This window comes from Neofelis nebulosa, chromosome 18 (assembly GCF_028018385.1).
Source record: "Neofelis nebulosa isolate mNeoNeb1 chromosome 18, mNeoNeb1.pri, whole genome shotgun sequence".
Lineage (NCBI taxonomy): Eukaryota > Metazoa > Chordata > Mammalia > Carnivora > Felidae > Neofelis > Neofelis nebulosa.
The window spans coordinates 10,269,537-10,295,499 of record NC_080799.1 but is presented as its reverse complement, the minus strand read 5'-3'; the positions used below and the strand labels follow the sequence as shown (position 1 = coordinate 10,295,499).

Below are 25,963 nucleotides of genomic sequence, written 5' to 3'. Positions count from 1 at the left end.
CCACCCACCCCCCAAAAAAAGAAATGTCTAATGACGTCAGGGGTCCGACCTGAGAGCTGGGTGGGGGATGAGCTGAGAGCTGGTAGAGGTGAGGGAGGAGGAAAAGATAGGATGGAGGAGATATCAGTGGTGACGGTGACACTGCTGTGGCGAGTGATGTTGGAGGCAACAGGAACAGAATTAACAGCTGGAGGAGAATTGCTGAGAGCAGCTCTTGCTTGACCCAGGCCCCGACCCTGAACATGGCTGCTCGTGCAGCCACAGATTTCACTTCAGTCTCAGGAGCCCCTCTCACCAGTGTCACTGATGAACATTTGGCTCCAGGTAGGATAAGGGGCAGTAAGGGGACCCAGTCGCCTCCGAGGCATTCGCTAATGTGAACGAAACATCAGGCCTGAGTCAGGCAGCTGATGAGGTGGGGCTTCCCAATCCAGGAAGAGGCCCAGTGCCTGGGGGGGCGGGGGGCAGACCGTTGGGAGGTAACCTGGGGACAGCCCCTTCCGGTCCAGAAAGGAAGCGAGGCCCAGGCCGCAGTCACGCATGATAGCAAAGGCATTACTGAGTGCATGTGGAACGGCCCTGGGCTCCCGGGCTATCAAGGGAAGGAGGCCAAGCCCAGCAGAGGGTCTGCTGAGGGTGACACTGGTGACAAGAAGGCTCCAGGTGTGGTCCGAGCGTGAGCTCTGGGGCGGCCCCTGGGCATTCCAGCATCTTTGGCGAGCGCCCGCAAATCCCTCCTCTGTGGTCATCATCAACACGCAGATACTGCAGGCCCGCCATGACCAGGGCTCAAGCTTTTCCATTACCCACGGGCGTCCTGCCCCACCCCGCCGCAGGCCGCAGTCCCCCGGCGCACCCACTGCTGGCCTCTGCCAGGACCCCCGGCGAGGGCCTGGCCTGGAAGAGCCTTGCCGGGGTGCCGGCCAGCCTCCCCAGTGTGCTGCCCGGGCAGTGGGCCTTGCCAGGTGTCAGACTCAATTTCCCGACCCTTCTTGTCCAGAGAACCAAACATCTCGTCCCTCCACCCAAGGCAGGTCCTCCCAGGCCGCTTCCTTGGCAGCACGAAGACCCCTGGGGGAAGAGGGGCCAGTCAGACTCACCAGCCAGGCGGGGGGTGGCGGGGGGAGCAGAATGCAGGAAGGTCATTCACCCCATTTGTCACCTACCTCTCAGCAGGCTGCCGGCCAAAAGGGAGGCAAGGTTGCCGGATGGAGGGGCCGGGGGGGAAGGGGCAGCTGCGGGCAGGGTGGATGGAGGTAATGGGGTGGGGGGACGCGGGGCCGGGGGGTCTGGAGACATGGGTTCAAGCCCCTGACTCACCCTGTCCCGTGGGCAAGACGGGCCCAGCGTTCCGCTGGTAAATAAGGTCAGTGAGTAACAGGACTTTTGAGGTCCCTCCCACCTTCCATTAGTCAGCAAACTTCCCTCCCACAGCCAATCCCACGTCCCTTGCACAGCTTTGCATTGGTTGTTGTTGTTGTTGTTGTTTTTAAACAACAGCTCTGTTGTGATAGAATTCACATACGGTATACTTCGCCCACTTAAAGTGTAAAACTCAATGGTTTTCAGCATACGCGTGGAGTTGTACGGCCATCTCCACAGTTAATTTCAAAACATTTAATGGCCCCTTTAGCCACCACCAACACCCAACGCCCGATCCTTCCGAGACCCCCATCCCCCACCAGTCCTAAGAAGCTACTAATCTACTTTCTGTCTCTATAAACTTGCCTCTTCTGGACATTTCATGGAATCATTGCTCCTTTAGAGAAGGAGGGCACTGGGCAGACTGGCTGCCTGTTGCCCCCAAACCAGCTCCTGTCTCAGGCCCCCTACTGCCCCAGGCCCTGGGCTCTGCACTGCCAGGCCTTGGGGCCGCAGACTCGTTCTGTTCCCTCCATCTAGCGCGAGTCCCATCTCTCTCTCCTTCTTGGTGACCCCTTTCCTTTTCTTCCCCCAACACGCACCAGCCAAACCCCTCTCCCGGGACCACTGTGACACTGTCCACTTCTCACTTCCTTCCCACGGTGGGAACGGTCCTAAAGTAAAAACCCAGTCCAATCACCCTGACCCAGCACAAAATCTTTCTACAAGTCTCCATTACCCTCAGGATACAGCCCGGACTTCTGCCCCCGCCCCAGTGTGTTTTGATCTGGATCCCCCTGATCAAAGGTATGTGTTTGGGAGATGATTCCAAGAGATAGGAGGGAGGAGAGGGAAAGCACGAGAGCCCTAAGAATGCTCTGGAGATCTGCTATAGGCAGCAGGGGCTCAATTCTGCCAGAATCTCCGGGGATTGCACAAAATGCTACCCAGATTGGTCTGTTCCAGGGACAGGAGACGGGCATTTTTCTGGTGGCTCTCACCCCTCACGGGCCAGGAGAGCTCTAACCCCCATCCCCACATTCCAGGTTGTACTTGCTGTCGGGCCAAGAGGGCCCCCAGCTTGGAAGGCTCAAACAGAGAAAGATGCTGCAGTCAGTTCTCTTAGAGCACTCCACCCAGGTCCCCTTTGCCAGGCTCTGCACCCACACTATGTGGGCTGTGGACCTTGGCCCTTCTCCAGAGAACAGCCCTCAGCTGATGGGAATCATTAGCCTGGAAGCTGAGCAGCCTACAGTCTAAGATAAACTACAATGGGGGCTCCCTTGCCTCAGGTAGGGGGTCAACACTGGGATGCAGTTTATGCTCCAGACCTTCCCTGTGGATCGGGCCGAGAACCAACTTTCTCTGAAGCCACATTCTGCTTCCCCGTCTCAGGAAATCGTGGCACCTAATCCTTAACTCGGGCTCTGCTTCTGGGGAACCCAACAGAGCCAGGCACGTGTGTGCGAGGCAGGGCTGCTGACATCAGTCAGAGCTGCCCACCAAAGCAGCGGGGGAAATCCTAGGCGAGCAGATCTGGGGAAATCCCAGATCTGGAGCTTCTGACCACAGAGGCCCGACACCTCTCTGTGTCTCCCCTCCTATCTCATTCCTCCCTAACTGCAGCCAAATGCAGTAGCACAGGAGGAAATGTGTCCCTGGGAAAATGTGGGGCCCACCCCGTGTCGTGACTGTCTTACTTTGGTCTGGACCACAAACCTCACAAGGCCACGAGGACAAGAACTTGGCTGCATGTGGGCCTCGGAATAGAGTTAGAAGGGCAGACGTGGGGACCAACAGCCTCGGGCAGAGTCTGGCTGGGGGTGGCCCTGTAACTGGAAGGTCAGATTTGAAAAGGAGAGCAGAGGGTCCCAAGGGCAGGCATCAGCCTTGAGGGGGGCCCATGAGGGAGTAGCAGTGTTCTCACATGACATTCAAAGTCCCGTGTGGATGGGTGGATAGTCCAGGGAGCTGAGGGCCAAATACAGAGGCCGAGGAGGGGTGACTGGCTGGGGGTGGGTGGCAGAGACAGGGACTCAGGTCTGTCGCAGAAGGCTCAAGTCCCACGATCAGGGACGGCCCTGTGAGAATAAGGCCCGCACTCAGAGAGCAAACATGCGGTTAGATCCAGAGCCAGGCTGACTTGGTAAAGCCCCAGATGGATGGTCTAGAACTATTTAAGTCCCCCGGTCCCAGGGCAGGTCCAAATGGGCCTAAAGCCTGAGGTGGAGCTGAGCCCACCGGTGAGAGAACAAGAAAGAGGCTATCAATACCAGGAAAGAGAGCTCCCCCTAGGTCAGGAGGCAGGTGGCCCAACTCTATACACCCAGCAAATTTGAATAAATGCCTGTTGACTGGCTAGTTCTCATGTAGCCAATCAACAGCTCTGAGCACCAGTTATGAACAGCACTCATGTTAGGTGATTTAAGGTCCTGTCCACGCGCTTAGCATCTCTTCTGGAATTGCGTGGATACTGGCTTTCTGCAGACACATTCAGGCTTCTGCCATAGCCTAGCACCCCCAGAACTAAAAATACCTTGGGACCCAGGATCATGCCCACTGACCCTCTCAGGGAGGCCTGATGAAAGGGGGCTCCTCAGAGTAGAACCACATTTCCCCTCGGGTTACAGCTGAATGAATAAATGAAAGTATAAAACTCGCCTGGTAAAGGTAAATATACAGTCAAATTCAGAATACTCTAATAATTTCACGGTGGTATATATATTACTTTTAACTCTAGTATAAAGGTTAAAATACAAAGGGCTTTAAAATAACTATACCTGGGGTGCCTGGGTGTCTCAACGGCTAAGCATCGACTCTTGATTTTGGCTCAGGTCATGATCTCACAAATTTGTGAGATAGAGCCCCACATCAGGCTCCAGGCTCAGCATGGAGTCTGCTTAGCATTCTCTCTCTTTCCCTCTCTGCCTTGCGTTTACTCTCAAAATAAATAAATAAATAAACTTAAAGAAAACACAGCTATACCTACAAGAATTTGTTCATGGGAACAATTCTATTTCCAATAGCATCAAAAAGAATAAAATACTCAGGAATAAAGGTAGCTGAGGAGGTGAAAGATCAGTAGAGCGAAAACCATAGAACACTGATGAAAGAAATTGAAAAAGACATAAACAAATGAAAAGATATCCCATGTTCATGGACTAGAAAACAACATTGTTGAAATGTCCATTCTATCCAAAACAATTGACAGATTCAGTGCAATCTCTATCAAAATTCTAGTGACATTTTTTTTTTTTTGCAGAAATAGAAAACACAATATTGGAATTCACATGGAATCATAAAAAAACACTGAATAGCTAGTGTAATCTTGAGCAAGAAGCTGGAAACATCACGCTTTTTGATTTCAAATTCTATTACAAAGTTATGGTAATCAAAATAATATGATACCAGCAAAAAAACCCAGACATATCAGTCAGTGAAACAGAGAGCCCAGAAATATGCCTTTGCATGTGTAGTTTACTAATCTTAGACAAAGGCTCCAAGGATATACACTGGGGAAAGGATAGTCCCTTCAATAAATGGTGTTGGGAAAATTGGATATTTACGTGCAAAAGAAGGAAGTTGGACTCTTAAACCCCACACAAAAACTAAACATAAGATCTGAAACTGTCGGGATGCCTGGGTGGCTCAGTCAGTTAAGCATCCAATTCTTAGTTTCAGCTCAGGTTATGATCTCACAGTTTGTGAGCTTGAGCCCCACATCAGGCTCTGAGCTGGCAATTTGGAGCCTGCTTGGGATTCTCTGTCCCCTCTCTCTGTCCTTCCCCTGCTCATTCTGTCTCTCTCTCTCTCTCTCTCTCTGTCTTTCAAAAATAAAAAGTAAAAAAAAAAACTTAAAAAAAGATCTGAAACTGTAAAACTCTAAGAAGAAAACATAGGGGAAAGTCTTCTCGACATTGGTCTTGGCACCAAAAGCACAGGCACCAAAAGCAAAATTAAATAAGTGAAGCTACATCACATTGAAGTTTCTGCACTGCAAAGGAATCAACCAACAAAATGAAAAGGCAACATGTGGAATGGGAGAAAATATTTGAGAACCATATATCCAATAAGGGGTTAATATCCAAAATATACAAGGACCTCATGCAACTTAATAGAAAAAAACAAAATGAAATAAAAATGAAAAACAAGTATCCTAACTTTAAAATGGGCAAAGGACCTGAATAGAGCTCTTTCTCCTCCAAAGAAGACATACAGATGGCCAACAGGTAAAAAAAAAAAAAAAAAAAAAAAGGCTAAGAGGTATATGCATCATATGCATCATAATCAATCATCAGGGAAATGCAAATCAAAACCACAATGTGATATGACCTTACGTTTGTTAGAATGGATATTATCAAAAAATTTTAAAATAACGATTGTTGAAGAGCCTATAAAAGAACCTATGGGAACCTATGGGGTGCCTGGGTGGCTCAGTCGGTTAAGCGTCCAACTTCGGCTCAGGTCATGATCTCTGGTTCATGGGTCTGAGCCTTGCATTGGGCTCTGTGCTGACAGCTCAGAGCCTGGAGCCTGCTTCAGATTCTGTGTCTCCTTCTCTCTCTGACCCTCCCCCACGTGTACTTTTCTCACTCCAAAAAATAAATATTTTTTAAAAATTTTAAAATAAAAAAAAAAAAAAGGAAAGGGAACCTTTGGCATGCTTGCGTGGCTCAGTTGGTTGGGCATCCAACTCTTGGCTTCAGCTCAGGTCATGATCTCACAGTTCATGAGATCAAGCCCCCCACTGGGTTCTGTTCTGACAGCGTGGGGCCTGCTTGGTATTCTGTCTCCCTCTTTCTCTCTCTGCCCCTCCCCTCCCTGCTCTCTATCTCCCTCTCAAAATAAATTTAAAAAATAAAAATAAACTTAAAAAAAAAGAAAAAGAACACTTATACATTGTTAGTAAGAATGTAGGTTGGTACAGCCATTATGGAACACAGTATGGAGTTTCCTGAAAAAATTAAAAATAGAACACCACATAATCCAGCAATCCTAATCTGGATAGCCATCCAAAGGAAATCAAATCGCTATCTCAAACAGCTACTGCACTCTCGTGTTTATTGCAGCAATTGTCAAAGCCAGGATATAGAAACAAGCTAAGTGGCCACTGATGGATGTATGGATAAAGAAAATATGGGGGCGCCTGGGTGGCTCAGTCGGTTAAGCGTCCGACTTCGGCTCAGGTCACGATCTCGCGGTCCGCGAGTTTGAGCCCCGCGTCGGGCTCTGGGCTGATGGCTCAGAGCCTGGAGCCTGCTTCCGATTCTGTGTCCCCCTCTCTCTCTGCCCCTCCCCCGTTCATGCTGTGTCTCTCTCTGTCTCAAAAATAAATAAACGTTAAAAAAAAAAAAAAAGAAAATATGGCAGATATATAATGGAATATTATCCAGCCTTTAAAAAGGAAGGAAATTCTGCTCCTTGTGACAACGTGGATAAGCTTGGGAGACATTATACTAAGTGAAATAAGCCAGGCACAGAAAGAAAAATACAGTATAATCATTTATATGTGGAACCTAAAAAAAGTCAAACTGATATTAACAACAGAATGGTGGTTACCAGGGTCTCAGGGTTTGCTGAATTGAAGAGATGTTGAGAAAAGAGTGCAAATCTTCAGTTATAAAACAAATGAGTTCTGGGGACATAATTTACAGTATGATAGCTATAGTTAATAATAACACATTGTATACTTGAAATTTGCTATGAGAGTAGATCTCAATTATTCTCATGTCAAAAAAAGTGTAACTATGGGAGAGGATGGATATGTTAATGATCTTGATTATGCTCAATATTTCACAATGTATACATATATCAAAACATCATGTTGTGTATTTTAGATATATACAATTTTTATTTGTCAGTCATATCTCAGTAGAGCCAGGGGAAAAAAGAAGAATTAACATCAGTTTTTCAAGAACTCATCCAAAAATAGGAGGCAACATTTCTCAACTCATTCTTTGAGGCCCTGATAACCAAAACCAGACAAAGACAATACAAGAAAAGAAAACTACAGACTAATAATCCTTATGCATACAGACACAAAAATTCTCAACAAAGTAGTAGAAAAATGAATCCACTAACATACAAAAAGTATTATACTGTATGACCAAGTGGGATTTATCCCAGGAATGCAAAGTTGATCCAACATACAAAAATCAACTAAGTTGATATACCATATTAACAGAATAAAGGGCAAAACCACATAATCATCTAAATAGATTCAGAAAACGTGTCTGACCAAATCCAACACCCTTTTTATAGTATGCACATTCAACAAACTAGGAATAGAAAGGAGCTTTCTCAATTTGATAAAGAGCATCTATGAGACATTCACTGTTTACATCATACATAATGGTGAAAGCCTGAAAATTTCCCCCTAAAATCGGGAATAAGAGAAGGATGTCTACCCTCACCACTTCTATTCAATGTTGTATTGGACATTCCACTTAGGGCAATTAGGCAAGAGAAAGAAATAAAAGCATTAAAGTTGAAAGTATCAAGCAGAATTATCTCTGTGTGCAGATGACTGCATCTTGTACATAGAATATCCTATGGAACAGGCAGACACACACACACACACACACACCCCTTTTGGAACCAATAAATTAACCAAGCTTGTAAAATATAAGAGAACTACTAACAAATCACTGGAAATGAATACTTCAAAAATGAAACTAAGAAAACAATTCTTCTCATCATATGCAAAAATTAGCTCAAGTTATCATAGATCTAAATGTAAGTGCTAAATCTATAAAATTCTTGGAAGAAAATATAGGTGCAAATCTTTATGACCTTGGAGTAGTGAAGGTTTATTAAATACAAGGTGAAAAACACAAGCAAAAATAGAAAAAAACAAATAAATTGGATTTCATCAAAATTTAAAACTTTTGTATATCAAAACACCATCAAGAAAGTGAAAAAGACAACCCACAGATTGGGAGAAAATATTTGCAAACAGTTTATCTAATAGAGGACTGGTTTCCAGAATATATAAACAACTCTTACAACACACTACTAAGAGATAAATAACCTATTTTTTAATGTGAAAAGGATTTTAATAGACATTTCTTCAGAGAAGATATACTTACAAATGGCCAATAAGCACATGAAAAGAAGTTCAACATCATTAGTCACTAAGAAAATGAAAATCAGAACCACACTATGATGTATCAAAACCACTGTGATGGCTATAATAAAAAAGAAAGACAATAAAAAGTGTTGACAAGAATATGGAGAAATTGGAACCTTCATACATTGCTGGCAGAAATATAAAATGGTGCAGCCACTCTGAAAAATAGTTTGGCAGTATCCTGCAAAGTTAAACATAGAGTTACCAAAGGAACAATTCTACTTCTATGTATATACCCAAGAGAATTGAAAACATATGCTCACGCAAATACTCAAACACAAATGTTCAGAGCAATGTTATTCACGATAGCCAACCTCATGCCCATCTACTGATGATTGGGTTAATAACATAGTATATCCATACAATGGAATAATATTCAGCTGTGAAAATGAATGAAGCTCTGATACGTGCTATAACATGGACTTTGAAACACGGACTATGCACTTTGAAAACATCATGCTAAGTGAAAGAAGCCAGCCACAAAAGGTCACATATTCTATGATTCTGTTTATATGAAATATCCAGGATAAGCAAATCCATAGGGACAGAAAGTGGTTGCCAGGGACTGGGAGGAGGAGAAAATGAGGAATGTCTGTTAATTGCTATGGGGTTTTGAGGGGGGGAATGAAAACGTTATGGTATTAGATAATGGTGATGCTTGTGTGACACAATGACTATATTAAAAAACGATTGTGGGGCGCCTGGGTGGCTCAGTCGGTTAAGCCGCCGACTTCGGCTCAGGTCATGATCTTGCGGTCCGTGAGTTCGAGCCCCGCATCGGGCTCTGTGCTGACAGCTCAGAGCCTGGAGCCTCTTTCAGATTCTGTGTCTCCCGCTCTCTCTGACCCTCCCCCTTTCATGCTCTGTCTCACTCTGTCTCAAAAATAAATAAACGTTAAAAAAAATTTTTTTTAATAAAAAAATAAAAAAAATAAAAAACAATTGAATTATACACTTGAAAAAGGTGAATTTTGTGGTATACGAATTATACTTCAATAAAAAAAAGAAAATATAAGAAATCTGTGTCTATATCTACTAAAATTTGTATTTTATAGTCAAAGTTTCCAACAAGGAACAATTCCAGGCCCAAATGACTGGAACTGGTAAATTCCAACGGCTTCACTGGTAAATTCTAGTAAACAATTAAGGATGAGGTAATAGTTAGAGACTTTTAGAAAATATAAAAAGAAATACTTCCCAACTAATTTAATGAGGCCAGTGTTAACTCTGATGTGAAACCAGACAAAGATATTGCAAGGGCAAAAAATCCTCACAAAAATAGATGAGGGATTAGCAAACCTTGGCCTCTGAGCCAAAAGACAGCCTGCAATCTATGTTTATTAAAACATAGCCACACCCATTAATTTACATATTGCCCATTGCTGCTTTCAAGCCATGGTGACAGAGTTGAGTAGTTGTGGCACAGATTATATGGTCTGCAAAGCCTCAAATATTTACTACCTGACTCTTTTAGAAAAAGTTTACTGGTCCCTGCTATAGGCCAATAGCTGTCATCAACAAAGATGTAAAAATCCTTTAGAAAGATTGGCAAATCAACCAAGAAATATCCAAAACAGATAAAACATTAAAATCAAGTGGAATTTATCCCAGAAATACAATGTTCATTTAAAAAAAAAAATCTGGGGTGCTTGGGTGAGCTCAATTGGTTAAGAGTCTGACTCTTGATTTCAGCTCAGGTCATGATCTTACAGTTCGTGGGATCGAGCCTCAAGTCAAGCTCTGTGCAGACAGTGGGGAGCCTGCTTAGGATTCTCTCTGTCCTTCTCTCTCTGCCCCTCCCCTGCTTGTGCTTTCTCTCTCTGTCTCTCTCAAAATAAATAAACAAACATTAAAAAAATATATAAAAATATTTAACAATCAATGTAATACAACATATTAATGGAATAAAGGTTAAAAATGACACAGTCCTCTCAATAGTTGCAGAAAAAGCATTTGATAAAATCCAACATCCATTTATGATTAAAATACTTTGCAGCAAACTAAAAATAGAAGGGAAATTTTCCCATCCAGCATATAAGAAGTTTGGAAGTCACCACTCTGTCTTAACAAGTCGAAGGCTGAATAAACTGAAAAATCAACAACTCTTCTTAGATAAATCAGAGAAGTGAGGTCATGGGGAAAGCTGCTGCCCCCAAAATTGCAGTGACAGATGAATAACAGAGAATTTACAACTTACTGGAGCAGAAACCCATGAGGAGAAACCAGCAGGAACCAGTGCTGGGATAGGGAATTTCTGGAAGCTCAGTGTAGACGAGTCTGAGAGAGAACAACTCCAGGGGGATCTAGTCACAGGGCAAACCCCTGCCCCCCCCCCCCACTGTTGTGACTTTTACCTCCTGGAGCTCTACCAGTTTTTCACAGTGAATATCGGAGAAAAATTCTCTCTCGCTTCTGGCAGAGGGAGGGAAAACAAGCCATTATGAAATACAACAGAGCATTCTGTTCTTCTTAGCAAAGTCTGCCCTCACAAGAAACTGTCTAATCAGAGCCTCCCTTGCTGGGGTTTCACCAGAGCCTCGCTGACTTGGGGAAAGAGAAATACCCAATGGCAGCCCCCTCTAGCTCCCCTGTCCCACCTAAATGGAATTAGATAATAAGGATGGTTGCACAACCTTGCAAATATACTAAAAACTATTGAATGGTATGCTTTAGAAAGGTGAATTTTGTGGTATGTGCATCATACCTCAATTTCAAAAAAAAAAAAATAGAAAGCTCAAAAAAGTCTGTATCTACTCAAATTCATATATTATAGTCAAAACTTACTTCATAAAACTTTCACTTAGAATAATATCCAGAATATCAATCCTACAGTGTCTGCTCTCTGATCGTGATAGAATTAAAGTAGAAATCAAGAACAGAAAGACAGCTAGAAGATCCCCAAATACCTGGAGATTAAACAACATGCTTCTAAACAACGTACGGGTCAAAGAAGAAACCTCAAGAGAAATTAAAAAATAGGTTGAACCAAATAAAATGAAAACGTCATTTATCAAAATCTGTGGGATGCAGCAAAAGCCGTGCTTAGAGGGAAAGTTATAGCACTGAACGTATTTAAAAAGAAGAAAGATCAAAAATCAATCAACTAAGCCTCCACCTTAGGAAACTAGAAAAAGAAGAGCAAATTAAACCCACAGTAAGCAGAAGAAAAGAAATAATAAAAATGAGAGCAGAAATCAACAAAATTGAAAACGGGAAATTGATAGAGGAAATTAATAAAACAAAAAGCTGGTTCTTTGAAAAGATCAGTTGAACTGATAAGCCTCTAAACTAGGCTAATTAAGAAGAAGAGACAAAGGGCTCAAATTTAATATCAGAAATGAAACAGGAGACAGTTATATAGGTCTTATGGACATTAAAAGGATAATAAAGGAGTATTTTTTTTCGACTCTTTGCCCACAAATTTGATAGCCTAGATGAAATGGATCGATTCCTTGAAAGACACAATCTGCCATAACTCACACGGGTAAGAAATAGACAATCTGAGTGGGCCTATACCTATTCAAGAAATTGAATCAATAATTAATAACCTTTCCAAACGCAAAGCAGCAAACCTAAATGCGTTCCCTGGTAAATTCTAACCATGAGCTCCATTTGTTCAAGAGATAGAGAACCATTCCGGTTATCCATCTAATCATTTTTGGTAATTGTGGTTATTGAGGAATCAGTCCTGTGGGCTCCATTGGGATCTCTCCCATCACTACAACAGAACTGCTTGGGGCTGTGGCATGAGCGATTGGAGGAAAGAAAAGGAAAAAAAAAGAAAAAAGGATTTCTCTCCTTTCTCTGAGCTTAGGAAGTCCCTTCCCTGCTCCTCGGGCCAGAGCTAGAAGGTTTTGCCTGGACGTCTCGCTGTTTATGCCAGTGACCCTTTTTGGTTTCCAGCTGTATGTGCTCGGGCTGCAGGGTGCCATAGGGCAAAAGAATTAGTAGACTCACCAGTGGTTCAGGGGTACTCCAAATTTTTGCCTTCCTTCCCAACGGTCTTGCTAATATTGACTTTTCCTTGTCCTCGGATAGATCTTCCATGTATTCTGTCCAGGTTTCACAGCTGTATTCAGTAGGAGAGACAGGGTGGAGTACACAAACTCCATTTTACCCAGAACCGAAACCTAAAGATTTCTGGACACACACGAAAGCGGAAAGAATTAATCGCCAGCAGATCGTCTCTTCAACAAATATTAAAGGAAGTCCTCCAGACAGAAGAAAAATGATACCAGATGGAAATATGGATGTACATAAAGGAATGGAGAGCGTCAGAAATGGTAAGGACGTGGGGAAACGTAAGAGCCTTTTTTTTTTCTTATTTTTAAAAACCTTTTCACAAGATCATTGACTCACTCGAGCAAAAGTAATGACAATGTATTGTGGAGTTGGTCACATGCACAAGCACAATATATGACAGCGTGAGCACAGAGACTTAGAAGGGGGAAACCAGAAATATAATAATAGGGCAAAGTTTTTACGCTGTATTTTAAGTGGGAGTATGCTGCTTGATGCTACACTAATAAGTTAAAGATGTGTACTCTAAGCCATAAAGCAATCACTAAATCATAAAAAACTAAGAGTTATACCAAATAAACCAATGAATGAGATAACAGAGAATCATGAAAAATATTCAATTAATTCAAAAGAAGGCCAAAAAAGAGGGAAAAGGCAGCAAAAAACAGATGGGTCAAACAGAAATCGAATACCAGGCTGGCGGATTTAAATCCCACCATGTCAATAATAACATAAAACGTAAGTGGTTTATGGCAGGGAGGGCAAACTATGCCTGCAGTGTATTTTTACGTGGCCCTCAAGCTAGGAAAGATTTGTATATGTATAAAGAGTTTCAAAAACAGAAGAGGAGAAGGGTAGGTAGCAAAGACCCTATGTAGCCCACAAAGCCTAAAATATTTATTACCTGGTCCTTTACAGAAAACGTTCTTCAGCTGATGGTCTAAATGCCCCCAATTCAAAGTTAAAAGGCAGAGGGGCGCCTGGGTGGCTCAGTCGGTTAGGCGTCTGACTTCGGCTCAGGTCATGATCTCGCCGTCCAGTGGGTCCGAGCCCCACGTCAGGCTCCGTGGTGACAGCTCCCAGCCTGGAGCCTGCTTCGGATTCTGTGTCTCCCTCTCTCTCTGTCCCTTGCCCAGTTGTGCTCTGTCTCTCTCTCTCAAAAATGAATAAATGTTAAAAAAAAAAAAACATTAAAAGTTAAAAGGCAGAGATTGTCAGATTGGATAAGAAAGGCAAGACCCAACGACGTTGCCTAAATAAACCAAAGAAATTTAAAAATGAAAAAAAATATAGGAGTGGCTGGGTGGTTCAGTTGGTTAAGCATCCGGCTCTTGATTTCGGTTCAGGTCGTGATCTCATGGTTCGTGGGATTGAACCCCACTTAGGGCTCCTTGCTAGGTGTGGAGGCTTCCTGGGATTCTGTTTCTCCCTCTCTCTGCCCCTCCCCTGCTTGTGCTCTCTCTCGGTCTCTCTCTCTCTCTCTCTCTCTCTCAAAATAAATAAATAAATACAAAAAAATTTAATGAAAAAATATATATGATAATAGAAAAAATATATATATATGAATATAATATATAATATAATAAAATCTGTCTCTGCACTCAGTTCCTGGCACACAGCCCCTAAAACCCATGTAATTTCCTAAGTGATAAGAGCGTGAGGAGCATCTTATGTTTTAATATTTGGTCTCTGACCCCAGTTCTTGACACAGAGTTCCTAAATCCCTTGGAATTTCCTGGGTGATAGCATTGTCTTTTGTACTAACGAGCTGGTTCTTGGTGAGCTCCTGGATGGGGGCTGGTCATCCCATTTCCAGTCCCTCCACCTTCTCTGTAGAATGGGATGTGGGGTTTAAAGTTCCAAACTTCTAATCATCTGTGAGCCACTCTAGCAAATAAATCAAAGCTGAAGAGGGGGGTTGTGGGAACCTCAGATTTATAGCCAATAGGTCAGAAGCACAGGGTGACAACCTGACTTGCAATATATTTTACATATATTATAAATATATCTATATTTATATATATTTATTTATATATTTATATATTTATATATCTATAAATATATAGGTTTATATATCTATAAATATATAGATATTTATATATCTATATATAGATATATAATTATATATTTATATATTTATATACCTATAAATATATAGATGATATATAATATATTATATATAATATATTTTTATATATTTATAATATACAGATGTCTATATATGTAGATATATCTATTTTATTTATATATATTATATGTATTAATTTATATCTAACACTAATCAAAGTAAAGCCAGAGTGCCATTATATAAATAACAAAGTAGATTTTGAGACAAAGAATATTACCAGAGACAAGGAAGGTGATAACGATAACCTTTCATAATAATGAAGTGGTCAATTCATTAAGAGGCCATCACGATCCTAAATGATATGTTCCTAAAAACAGAGGTTCAAAATACATGAAGCAAAAACTCCATGCAGAGACAGACGTGTCAAGAACCATAGTGAGAAATTTTCAACACTATCCCTTCAACAATTGATAGGACAGCACATGGATAATCACTGAGGGTGTAGAAAATTCGAAAAACACTGTCCACCAACCTAGCTGACATTTATAGCACCCTCCACTCAACAATAGCAGAAAATCTTTTTTTTTTTTTTTTTTTTTTGGTGCAAATGGAACAGTCACCAAAGTAGAACATATTCTGCACCAAAACACACGGCTCGATAAATTGACCAGGAGTCAATTCTCAGAATATGTTCTCTGACAACAATGGAACTAAATTGGAAATCAATAAGAAAAAAAAGATAAGTGGGAAATCCTCCCAAATATTCGGAACCTAAATAGGACATTTCTAAATCACCTATAAGTCAAAGGAGGAATCACATGGGAAACTAGAATGTATTTTAAACGCATGAAAATGAAAAGATAGCAGATCACAATTTGTAGGATGCAGCTAAAGTGGTTTTTAGAGGGATTTTGTTTTTAATTCCAGTATAATTAACAGACAGTGCTGTATTAGTTTCAGGCATGCTATATAGTGATTCAGCAATTCTATACACTATGCAATGCTCACTACAATGAGTGTACTTTTCTCCATTTTTATTTATTTTCAATTTTTTAAGTTTCTATTTTTGAGAAAGAGAGAGAGAGAGTGTGAGCATGAGTGGGGGAGAGGCAGAGAGAGAGACACATACACACAGAGTGAATCTGAAGCAGACTCCAGGCTCTGAGCTGTCAGCACAGAGCCTGACACGGGGCTTGAACCCATGAACCGTGAAATCACGGCCTGAGTTGAAGTCAAATGCTCAACCAACTGAGCCACCCAGGCGCCCCTCATTTTTAGTCTTTGAAAGAGAGAGCACACGACTGGGGGAGAGGGGCAGAGAGAGAGAGAGAGAGAGAGAGAGAGAATCTTACGTAGGTTCCACGTCCAGCACAGAACCCATTGCAGGGTTCAATCCCAAAGCCGTGAGATCATGACCCAAGCTGAAATCAAGAGTTGAAAGTTCAATTGACTGAGCCACCCAGGTGCCCCAAGAGCAAAATTTTTAATTAAGAAATATTATCAAACATATGCAGACTCTTTCAGAAAACTGAAAGAGAGCACTTTCGAATTCATTATTTGAGGCCAGCATTATCTTGATACCAAAAACAAAGATCTTGCAAAAAAAAAGAAGAAGAAAAAGAAGCAGGAGCAGCACCTGGGTGGCTCAGTCAGTTAAGCCTCTGACCTGGGCTCAGGTCATGATCTCGCGGTTCCCCGAGTTTGAGCTCCGCCTTGGGCTCTGTGCTGACAGCTCAGAGCCTGGAGCCTGTTTCAGATTCTGTGTCTCCCTCTCTTTCTGCCCCTCCCCCGCTTACACTCTGCCTCTCTCTCTCTCTCTCTCTCTTTCAAAAATAAGTAAACAAACATTTTTTTAAAAGGAAAAACTGCTCTTTAAAAAACTCAGTTTAGGATGCTGTTGTTGTAATTAACAGGCCAATATTTTAAAGCACTCCATTTCTTTAAATTTAACCATAGGGGAGAATGTTTTTGGAAAATAAATGGAAGGATAGAAACGCTCAGTAGAGAAATAGAAGATATTTGAAAAGAACCAAGTAGATATTTTAGAACTGAAAAGCACAATACTTAAAATTTAAAGTTCGCCAGATACACTCAATAGCAGAATGTACGTAACATTAGAAAGAGCCAATAAACTTGAAAATAAGCTTTAAAAATTACCCAACATGAACAACAGAGATGGAATAGATTAGAAAAAAATGAGCACAGAGTATTAGTAGAGGACAAAGGGTGTGGTATAGAAAAATATATGAGGAAATAAAGGTTTAAAACTTCTGAAACTTGGGGGGGAAATACACTTACAGATTCAAGAACCGCAGCATATCCCAATTAGCATAAGCTCAAGGAAATCCACACCCAGATACATCATAATAAAAATACTGAATACTAAAGAAAATAGTAGACCAATTTAAGAAAATACCTTAAAAGTAGACATAGAAAAATGACACATTACACACAAGGTAATAATTACTAGAATGACTAGGGATTTATCAGCTGAAATTATGAGGGCTAGAAGGAGTTCAACACAACACCTTTTAAGTGCTGAAAGAAAAAATTTGTCAACCCAGAATTCTATATCTAGGGAAAATATCCTCCAGGGATAAATGTAAAAGGCATTACAGGAATAAGAGAATTTGTTGGCATAGAACTACAGTAAAAGAAATGCTCAAGGAAATTCTTCAAACAAGAAAGAAATAATACCAGAGGGAATCTTAGACCCTCAGAAATGAAGGAAGAACAACAGAAATGATAAATAATTGGGTAAATGTAATAAAATATTTTTCTTTTGGATTCTTTAGAATATGCATAATTAGGGGCTTTATTTTTAGAACTCTTTTGGATTTTAATGGTGTTTTCAATGTATGTGAATGTAATACATATGAACATCAACAGGTTAAAGAGATCTATACTGTGGTAAAGGTCCTACATTTCACTACAAGTGGTAAAATATTAATTCTAAGTAGAATGTGAAAAAATTTTAGTGTATATATATATATATATATATATAGAGAGAGAGAGAGAGATACTATATAGAGAGACTATATATATATATATATATATATATATATATACAGTCATTGCTGGAGTAACCACTAAAAAAACTATATAGAGATATAGTAAAATGATCAAATGATATATTAAGATGTAATACTAAACAATATCCAAATAACCTAAAAGAAGCAGTAAAAGGGAAAAAAAGAGGAATAAAAAACATAGGGAACAATCAGAAAATAATTAAGAAAATGCTATTTCTAAATCCAAACGCATCAATAATTATAATAAATGTAAAGGGTCTAATCACACCAATTAGAAGACAAAGATTGTCAAAACAGATTTTTTTTTTTAAGATATGACTATATAGTCTAGTAAGGTAGGATGAAAGTAATAGAAGGGAAAAAATATTCTGTGTGAACATTAATCAAAGGAAACCTCAAGTGGCTGTATTATCAGAAAACACACACCTTGGAGCAAAGAAATTTAACAGGGATAAAGAGGGAAATTACATGATGATAAAAAAACAAGACAACCTGATTTAAAATGTGAAACATCTAACCACAGAACTTCAAATATCTGAAGCAAAAACTGACAGAATTGAAGGTGAAATAGGCAAATCCACAATTATAGTTGGAAACTTCAATGCTTCTCTTTCAGTAATGGATAGAACAAGTAGAAAATCAGAAAACATTGAAGAACTGAACAACACCATCAACCAACTAAAATTGATAAAACACTATCCACAACAGTATAATATACATTCTTTTCAAGTACACATAGGGTATTTATATTTATATTTATATTATTTATATATTTTTTGTATTTGTATTTATATCCTCAATAAAAAAATAAGCCTTGGGGCGCCTGGGTGGCTCAGTCGGTTGAGCGTCCAACTTCGGCTCAGGTCATGATCTCATGGTCGGTGAGTTCGAGCCCCGCGTCGGGCTCTGTGCTGACAGCTCAGAGCCTGGAGCCTGCTTCTGCTTCTGTGTCTCCCTCTCTCTCTGCCCCTAACCCACTCACATTCTGTCTCTGTCTCTCTCAAAAATAAATAAAAACATTAAAAAAATTTTTTTTAAATAGCCTTAATAAATATTTTATTTTTTAAATATTTTAATTTTTATAAATATTTTAAATATTTTATAGTTAATAAATATTTTAAAGTTAGAATTATATAAACTATGTTCTCAGATGATAATGGAATTTAACTAGAGGTGAGAAGTCAGTAATAGAAATAAAACTGGAAAATATTTAAATATCTGAAAATTAGCACCCCACTTCTAAATAATCCAAGGTAAAAGAGGAAATCTCAAGGGAAGTTAGAAAATATTTAAATTTGAGTGAAAATGAAAACACAACTTATCAAAAACTATGGATGCAGCCAACGTACTCTTCAGAGGAAATTTATAGCATTAAATGATTGTATTAGAATATAAGAAAGGTCTCAAATCAATAACCTAAGCTTTCACTTTAATAATCTATTTCTAAAAAGAGTAAACTCAAAGCAAGCAGAAATAAGGAAAGAGCAAAGATAAGAGCAGAAAACAATGAAATTGAAGGCAAAACCAATAAAGAAATCATTTAAACCAAAAGCTGGGTTTTAGAAAGGATGTATAAAATTCCTAAGCCTCTAACCAAATAAGAGAAAGAAGAAAGAAAGAAAGAAAGAAAGAAAGAAAGAAAGAAAGAAAGAAAAGATAACTGAATTAGACAAATTTCTCAAAAACCACAAACTACCAAAACTCACCCAAGGTAAAACAGATAACCTGAATAGTCCCATACTATTAAAGAAATTGAATTTGTAGTTAAAAACTTTCCAAAGAAGAAATCTCCAGGTCCAAATAATTTCTCTGGAGAATTTTACCAAAGATTTAAAGAAGAAAAACACCAATATTATGCAATCCCTTCAAGAAAATAGAAGCGTGAACACTCCCAAATTGGTTGTATGAGGCCAGCAGTACTTTTATACCCAAACTAGACTATGATAGTGCAAAAAGATAAGTCTACACAGACCCATGGTCCTTAGGAACATAGACATAAAACCCTCAGAAAGAATAGCAAATTGAATCCATCAATATATAGTAAAATAGTACACCACAAAAAAGTGAGTTTTATCCCAGCAGTACAAGGCTGGTTCAATATTTGCAAATTAATTAATGCAATCCATTTTATTAACAGTCTAAAGAAGAAAAAGCAGGGGCGCCTGGGTGGCGCAGTCGGTTAAGCGTCCGACTTCAGCCAGGTCACGATCTCGCGGTCTGTGAGTTTGAGCCCCGCGTCAGGCTCTGGGCTGATGGCTCGGAGCCTGGAGCCTGTTTCTGATTCTGTGTCTCCCTCTCTCTCTGCCCCTCCCCCGTTCATGCTCTGTCTCTCTCTGTCCCAAAAATAAATTAAAAATGTTGAAAAAAAAAAAAAAAAAAAAAAAAAAGCATATGATCATATTAATGTATGCAGGAGAAGCATTTGACAAGATTCAACATCCATTCTGGGTGCAACCTCTCATCAAAGTAGAAATAGACAGAAAATTCCTCAGCCTGATAAAGGTATCTACAAATTACCCAGAGCTAAAATACTGGTAAAGAACTGCATGCTTTCCCTAAGTTCAGAAACAAGATAAGAATGTTCACTGTCACCACTTCTATTTAACATTTTATTGGAAGACCAAGCTAGGACAATAAAACAAGAAAAGAAATAAAGAGTACACCGATTAGAAAGGAAGAACTAAACACTTTCCCTATTCATTAAACACATATAATCGTCTCCATAGGAAATCCCAAGAAATCCACGAAAAACCTCCAAAAACTATGAATAAATTTATAAAGATAGAAACATACAATTTTATATATATCTACGCACTATCAGCAAACAATTGGGAACTGAAAATTTAAAGACAGTACCATTTGGAATAGCATCAAAACAAGAAATACCTGGGTATAAAACTAAAAAAACAAACAAACAAACAAACAAAAACACGTGCAGGATCTTTATGCTAGAAATTACAAACACTTTTAAAACGAATCTAGAAAGACCTAAATAAATGGAGAGGCATACCATGTTCATGGATTAGAAGACTTTTATAAGGAGGATGACAACACTTTCCAAATCAACATCTTAAATATAGTTTTGTACATATATACAAGCTGATTCTAAAATTTATATGTAAAGACAAAGGAACTAGACTAGTTACAACAAATTTGAAAAAGAAAAATACAGTTGGAGGACCCACCCTTACTAAATTAAACAAATAGTTATCATATGATCCGAAAATCTCATTCTTGGGTAGGTATCCAAGAGAAATGAAATCATATGCTCACACATAGCCCCATATACAAATGTATATAGCAGCTTTATTATAATATATAATTATGTATGTAATAATATATATATTATATATTACATTACACTATATTATATATATAATTATATATTATAATAGTTTGAAACTGAGAAAAATCCAGATGTCTACTAAAAAGTGCATGAATTTTAAAAAGTAGTATATCCAGGTGCACCTGGGTGACTCAGTCGGTTGAGTGTCCGACTTCAGCTCAGGTCATGATCTCACAGTTCATGGGTTCGTGCCCCACGTCGGGCTCTGTGCTGACAGCTCAGAGCCTGGAGTCTGCTTCAGATTCTGTGTCTCCTTCTCTCTCTGCCCCTCCCCTGCTCATGCTGTGTCTCTCTCTGTCTCTCAAAAATAAATAAATGTAAAAAAAAAAAATTTAAAGTGGTATATCCATACAACGGAATACTACCCACCAATAAAAAGGAACAAATTACTGATTTATGCAACCACATGAATAACTCAAAAAACTATGCTACTGGAGGACTGATGTCAGCGAACACGGCAGAGGAAGAAACTCCAAAATCCCATCATTCAACAAAAGTACCAAGAAAAGAAAATGCAAAAACCGTCAGAATTTTTTTTTTTTTTTGCGACTGTGGAAATTAAAGGTTTGCCGCACCCTGAGAGCGCGTATTCAAGAAAAACAACTGAATCTCAGCAAAACAGCAAGCTTTGTGGCATTTAAACTTACCCCAGTCCAATCTCCCACTCTCCAGGGCCGTGGGAGTCTTCACAATGATAGCCCCTATTGCTAGTCGTGGAGGCGGAACAGACCTCATTCACAAAAAAAGAAAATGTAATTTTTAAACTTCCAATCCGGTAGTAAGATCAGCTCAGAAGGCTAGCTGATACTTGCTTTTTTTTTTTTTTTTTTTTTGCCTGACGGCAAATGTTTTAGTCCATTCTGCCGGAGGCACTGGATAGCAGTGGGGCAAACCATAATATAACCAAAAAGTTTGGTAGGAAAGCCTGGGAATGTGTGCTCCATAAGGGATGTAAAAGCTGTGCCATATTTCTAAGAATCCAGAAGGTAATGCCTGTGCCCGGGAATGTATGCTTGCTAAGAAAAGACCTGACAAGGCCCTAAGCTCTCACCTCTGGCTGACCTTCGGATTCGGCACAAGCAGGAAGTGAAAAGTATTGCAGAGCTATAAATTGCCAGGCTGAGGGATGAAGGAGTGCGCAACATGCATATGGAGACCTTCAACAAAGATTGGGAGACTTTTTGTTGTTCCCGGAAGGCCTAACAATACTTCTATCCAATCCTTAGATGACCGCGAAGTTGACATAACAGGCTTCAGTAGCCACAGATGAGGAAGAATACAGAACTGGTTCAGAAAAGCCACTCTACAAAGGCAACAGTCACAAACCCTGGGGGGAGGGGGAGAATGATTACCAGAGTTATACATTATAGTATTCAAAATGTCCTGTTTTCAACAAAGAAAAAAGTATGGCCCACACCCGGAGAGAAAAAGCAATTGAGAGAGATCGTCGTGAATGGAGCCCAGACAATGGATTTTCTAGACAGGCTACAGCAGCTATTTTAGGTATGTTCAAAGAGCTAAAAGAAACCGGGTCTAAAACACAGGGAATATCAGTGGAGAATATCAATAAAGTTTCTTAAATCCTAAACGTGAACCACATAGAAATTCTGGAGTTGAAAAGTACAATAACTAAATGATAATTTCACTAGAGGGGCTCCACAGATTCAAGCAGGTAAAGAAAGAATCGGAACTTGAAGACAGCTCAATCGAGATTATCCAGATAGAGGAGTTTAAAAAAAAAAAAAAAAGAGGTAGGGGGAGGAAAACTGAACACATCCTCAGAGACCTGTAGGATACCAAATGCACAGCAACATAAGCGTAATGGGAATCTCAGAAGGAGAGGGAAGAGGGAGAAGGGGAGAAAGAATATTTCAAGAAATAATGACCAAAAATTTCCCAAAGTTGATTAAAACATGACTGTACATATCCAAGAAGTTTAAAAATCTTCAACTAGGAAAAATGCAGACATCCCTACTTACATTCATCATAATCCAACTGTCAAAAGACAAGGAAAGAGTCTTGAAAGCAGCAAGAGATAGTGATTTATCACATACACGGGATCCTCAATAAGGTTAACAGCTGAGCTCTCATCAGAAGCCATGGAGGCCAGGGGCAGTGGGTGACATATTCAAGGTGCTGGAAGGAAAAACCGTGCCTGGCTGGCACAGTTGGTAGACCATGAGACTCTTGAGCTTGGGGTTGTAAGTTCAAGCCCCACCTTGGGCATAGAATTTACTTAAAAAAATAAATAAAAATAAGGGCGCCTGGGTGGCTCAGTCGGTTAAGCGTCCGGCTTTGGCTCAGGTCATGATCTCGTGGTTTGTGAGTTCAAGCCCCGCGTCGGGCTCTGTGCTGACAGCCAGGAGCCCGGAGCCTGCTTCGGATTCTGGGTCTCCGTCTCTCTCTCTGCCCCTCTCCCACTTGTGTTCTGTCTCTCTCTATCAAAATATAAAGAAATAAAATGTAAAAAAAAATTTTTTAATAAATAAATATAAATAAAATATTTTTTAAAAACCCTACAAACAAAAAAGGAGAAATTAAGATATCCTCAGATAAACAAAAACTGAGAGTTCGTGGCTAGCAGATCTGTCTTACACAAATGCTAAAGGGAGTCCGTCAGGTGGAAATGGAATAACACTAGGCCGTAACTAAAATCCACATGAAGTATAAAGACCACCAGGAAATGTAGCCGCATAGTTCGATATAAAAGACAGTATATGGGGCGCCTGGGTGGCGCAGTCGGTTAAGCGTCCGACTTCAGCCAGGTCACGATCTCGCGGTCCGTGAGTTCGAGCCCTGCGTCAGGCTCCGGGCTGATGGCTCAGAGCCTGGAGCCTGTTTCCGATTCTGTGTCTCCCTCTCTCTCTGCCCCTCCCCCGTTCATGCTCTGTCTCTCTCTGTCCCAAAAATAAATTTAAAATGTTGAAAAAAAAAATTTAAAAAAAAAATAAAATAAAATAAAAGACAGTATAAATAGATTCTTTCATTTGTAACTCTTTTTTTTTCTATCTGATTTAAAAGACAATTGTACAAAGCAGTAATTATAAATCTGTGTTGATGGGCACACCATGGATAAAGATGGAGTTTGAACACGAACAGTATGGTTGGAGGTAACAAAGCCTTATATAGGAGCAAACCTTGTGTATACCATTAAAATTAAGTTAGTATTTATCCAAACTAGATTGTTATAAATTAAAATGTTGGGGGGCGCCTGACTGGCTCAGTCAGTGGACGATGCAACTCTTGATCTTAACAGTCATGGGTTCAAGCCCCATGTTAGGTGTGGAACCTACTTAAAAATAAATAAATAAATAAATAAATAAATAAATAAATAAATAAAAAGATATGAAAATTTAAATGTTAATTATAATCTCCAGGGCAATTTCAAATAACTAAAAATATATATAATAAAGGAACAACAAAGAATTAAAATGGTGCACAAGAAAACACTTTAAAACACAGAAGAAAGAAATAATGGAGGCACTGGGGGACAAAAAGATACGCAACCTATTAGAAGACAAATAGCAAAATGGCAGAAGTCTGTCTTTATATGTAAACACATAAATTAAACTGATTAATGGATAGATTGGGGCGCCTGGGTGGCTGAGTCAGTTAAGTGTCCGACTTTGGCTCAGGGCATGATCTCAGGGTTTGTGGGTTCGAGCCCCAAGTCGGGCTCTGTGCTCATAGCTCAGAGCCTGGAGCCTGCTTCAGACTCTGTGTCTCCCTGTGTCTCTGCCCCTCCCCTGCTCGTGCTCTGTCTCTGTCTCTCTCTGTCTCTCAAAAATAAATAAGCACTTTTTAAAAAGACTCTAAGAAAAAATTTTTTACAGAAGACAAAGAAAGACATTTCTTGATGACAAAGGGCCAATCCATCAAGGAGATACAATTGTAAGGATATATGACCTAACAACAGAGCCTCAAGGAACAAAAAACAAAAGCTTAAGGAATTGAAGGGGAAAAATAAACAATTCAACAAGAGTATTTAGACATTTCAATATCCAACTTAAAATTTTTTTATGTTTATTTTATTTTTGAGAGAGAGAGACAGAGACAGAGAAAGAGACAGAGACAGAGTGTGAGGCGGGGAGGGGCAGAGAGAGGGAGACACAGAATCCAAAGCAGGCTCCAGGCTCCGAGCTGTCAGCACAGAGCCCAACATGGGGCTTGAACTCACGAACTGTGAGATCGTGACCTGAGTCGAAGTCAGATGCTCAACTGAGCCACCCAGGCGCCCCAATATCCAACTTTTAATAATGAAGAGAATAACTACACAGAAGATCAACAGGAAATGAAATATATACCAGCTAGACCTAACAAACATCTTTAGAACATTCTACCTAACAACAGCAGGCTATGCATTCTTCTCAAGTGAATATGGAACATTTTCCAGCAATGAGGCCATAAAAGAAGTCCCAATAAATTTTAGATGATTGAAATGATAAAAAGTATGTTTTCTGTCCACAATAGAAAGAAATTAAAAACAAACAATTGAAGCAAATTTGGAAAATTTATAAATATATGGAAATTAAACAATACACCTGTTGGTTAACAGGTGGATCAAAGAAGAAATCACAAGGGGAAATTGAAAAGTATTTCAAGATTAGGGGCTCCTGGCTGGGTTAGTCAGTAAAGCATGTGACTCTTGATCTCAGAGTTTTGAGTTTCAGTCCCACAATGGGAAACAGATTATGCAACAAAAATATTTCAAGATGAATGAAAACAAAAATACAACACACCTAAATTTATGGGATGGAGCAAAAGCAGTCTAGGGGGAAATTTGTAGCTATAAATGCCTAAGTGAAAAAAAAGAAGAGAGATCTCATATTAATAACCTAATGTTCCATGGTAAGAAACAGAAAAACAGCAAACTAAACCCAAAGCAAGTAGAAGGAAGGAAATAATGAAAACCAGCATGGAAATAAATGACAGAAAATAGAAAATTAGTAGAGAAAATCAACAAAAGAAAAAGTTGGTTTCTTGAAAAGATCAACAGAACTGACAAA

General features: G+C 39.9%; 1 long non-coding RNA gene across 1 annotated transcript; it reads right to left on the bottom strand.

Annotated features, from left to right (window-relative positions):
* Nucleotides 1-8,983: 8,983 nt before the first annotated feature.
* LOC131501165 (uncharacterized) lies at nucleotides 8,984-10,771 on the bottom strand. The gene is made up of 2 exons (XR_009256667.1): nucleotides 9,445-10,771; nucleotides 8,984-9,192 (listed from the first exon to the last, which is right to left on the bottom strand). It is a non-coding gene; the product is annotated as an uncharacterized LOC131501165 (long non-coding RNA).
* Between the last annotated feature and the right edge of the window lie 15,192 nt (nucleotides 10,772-25,963).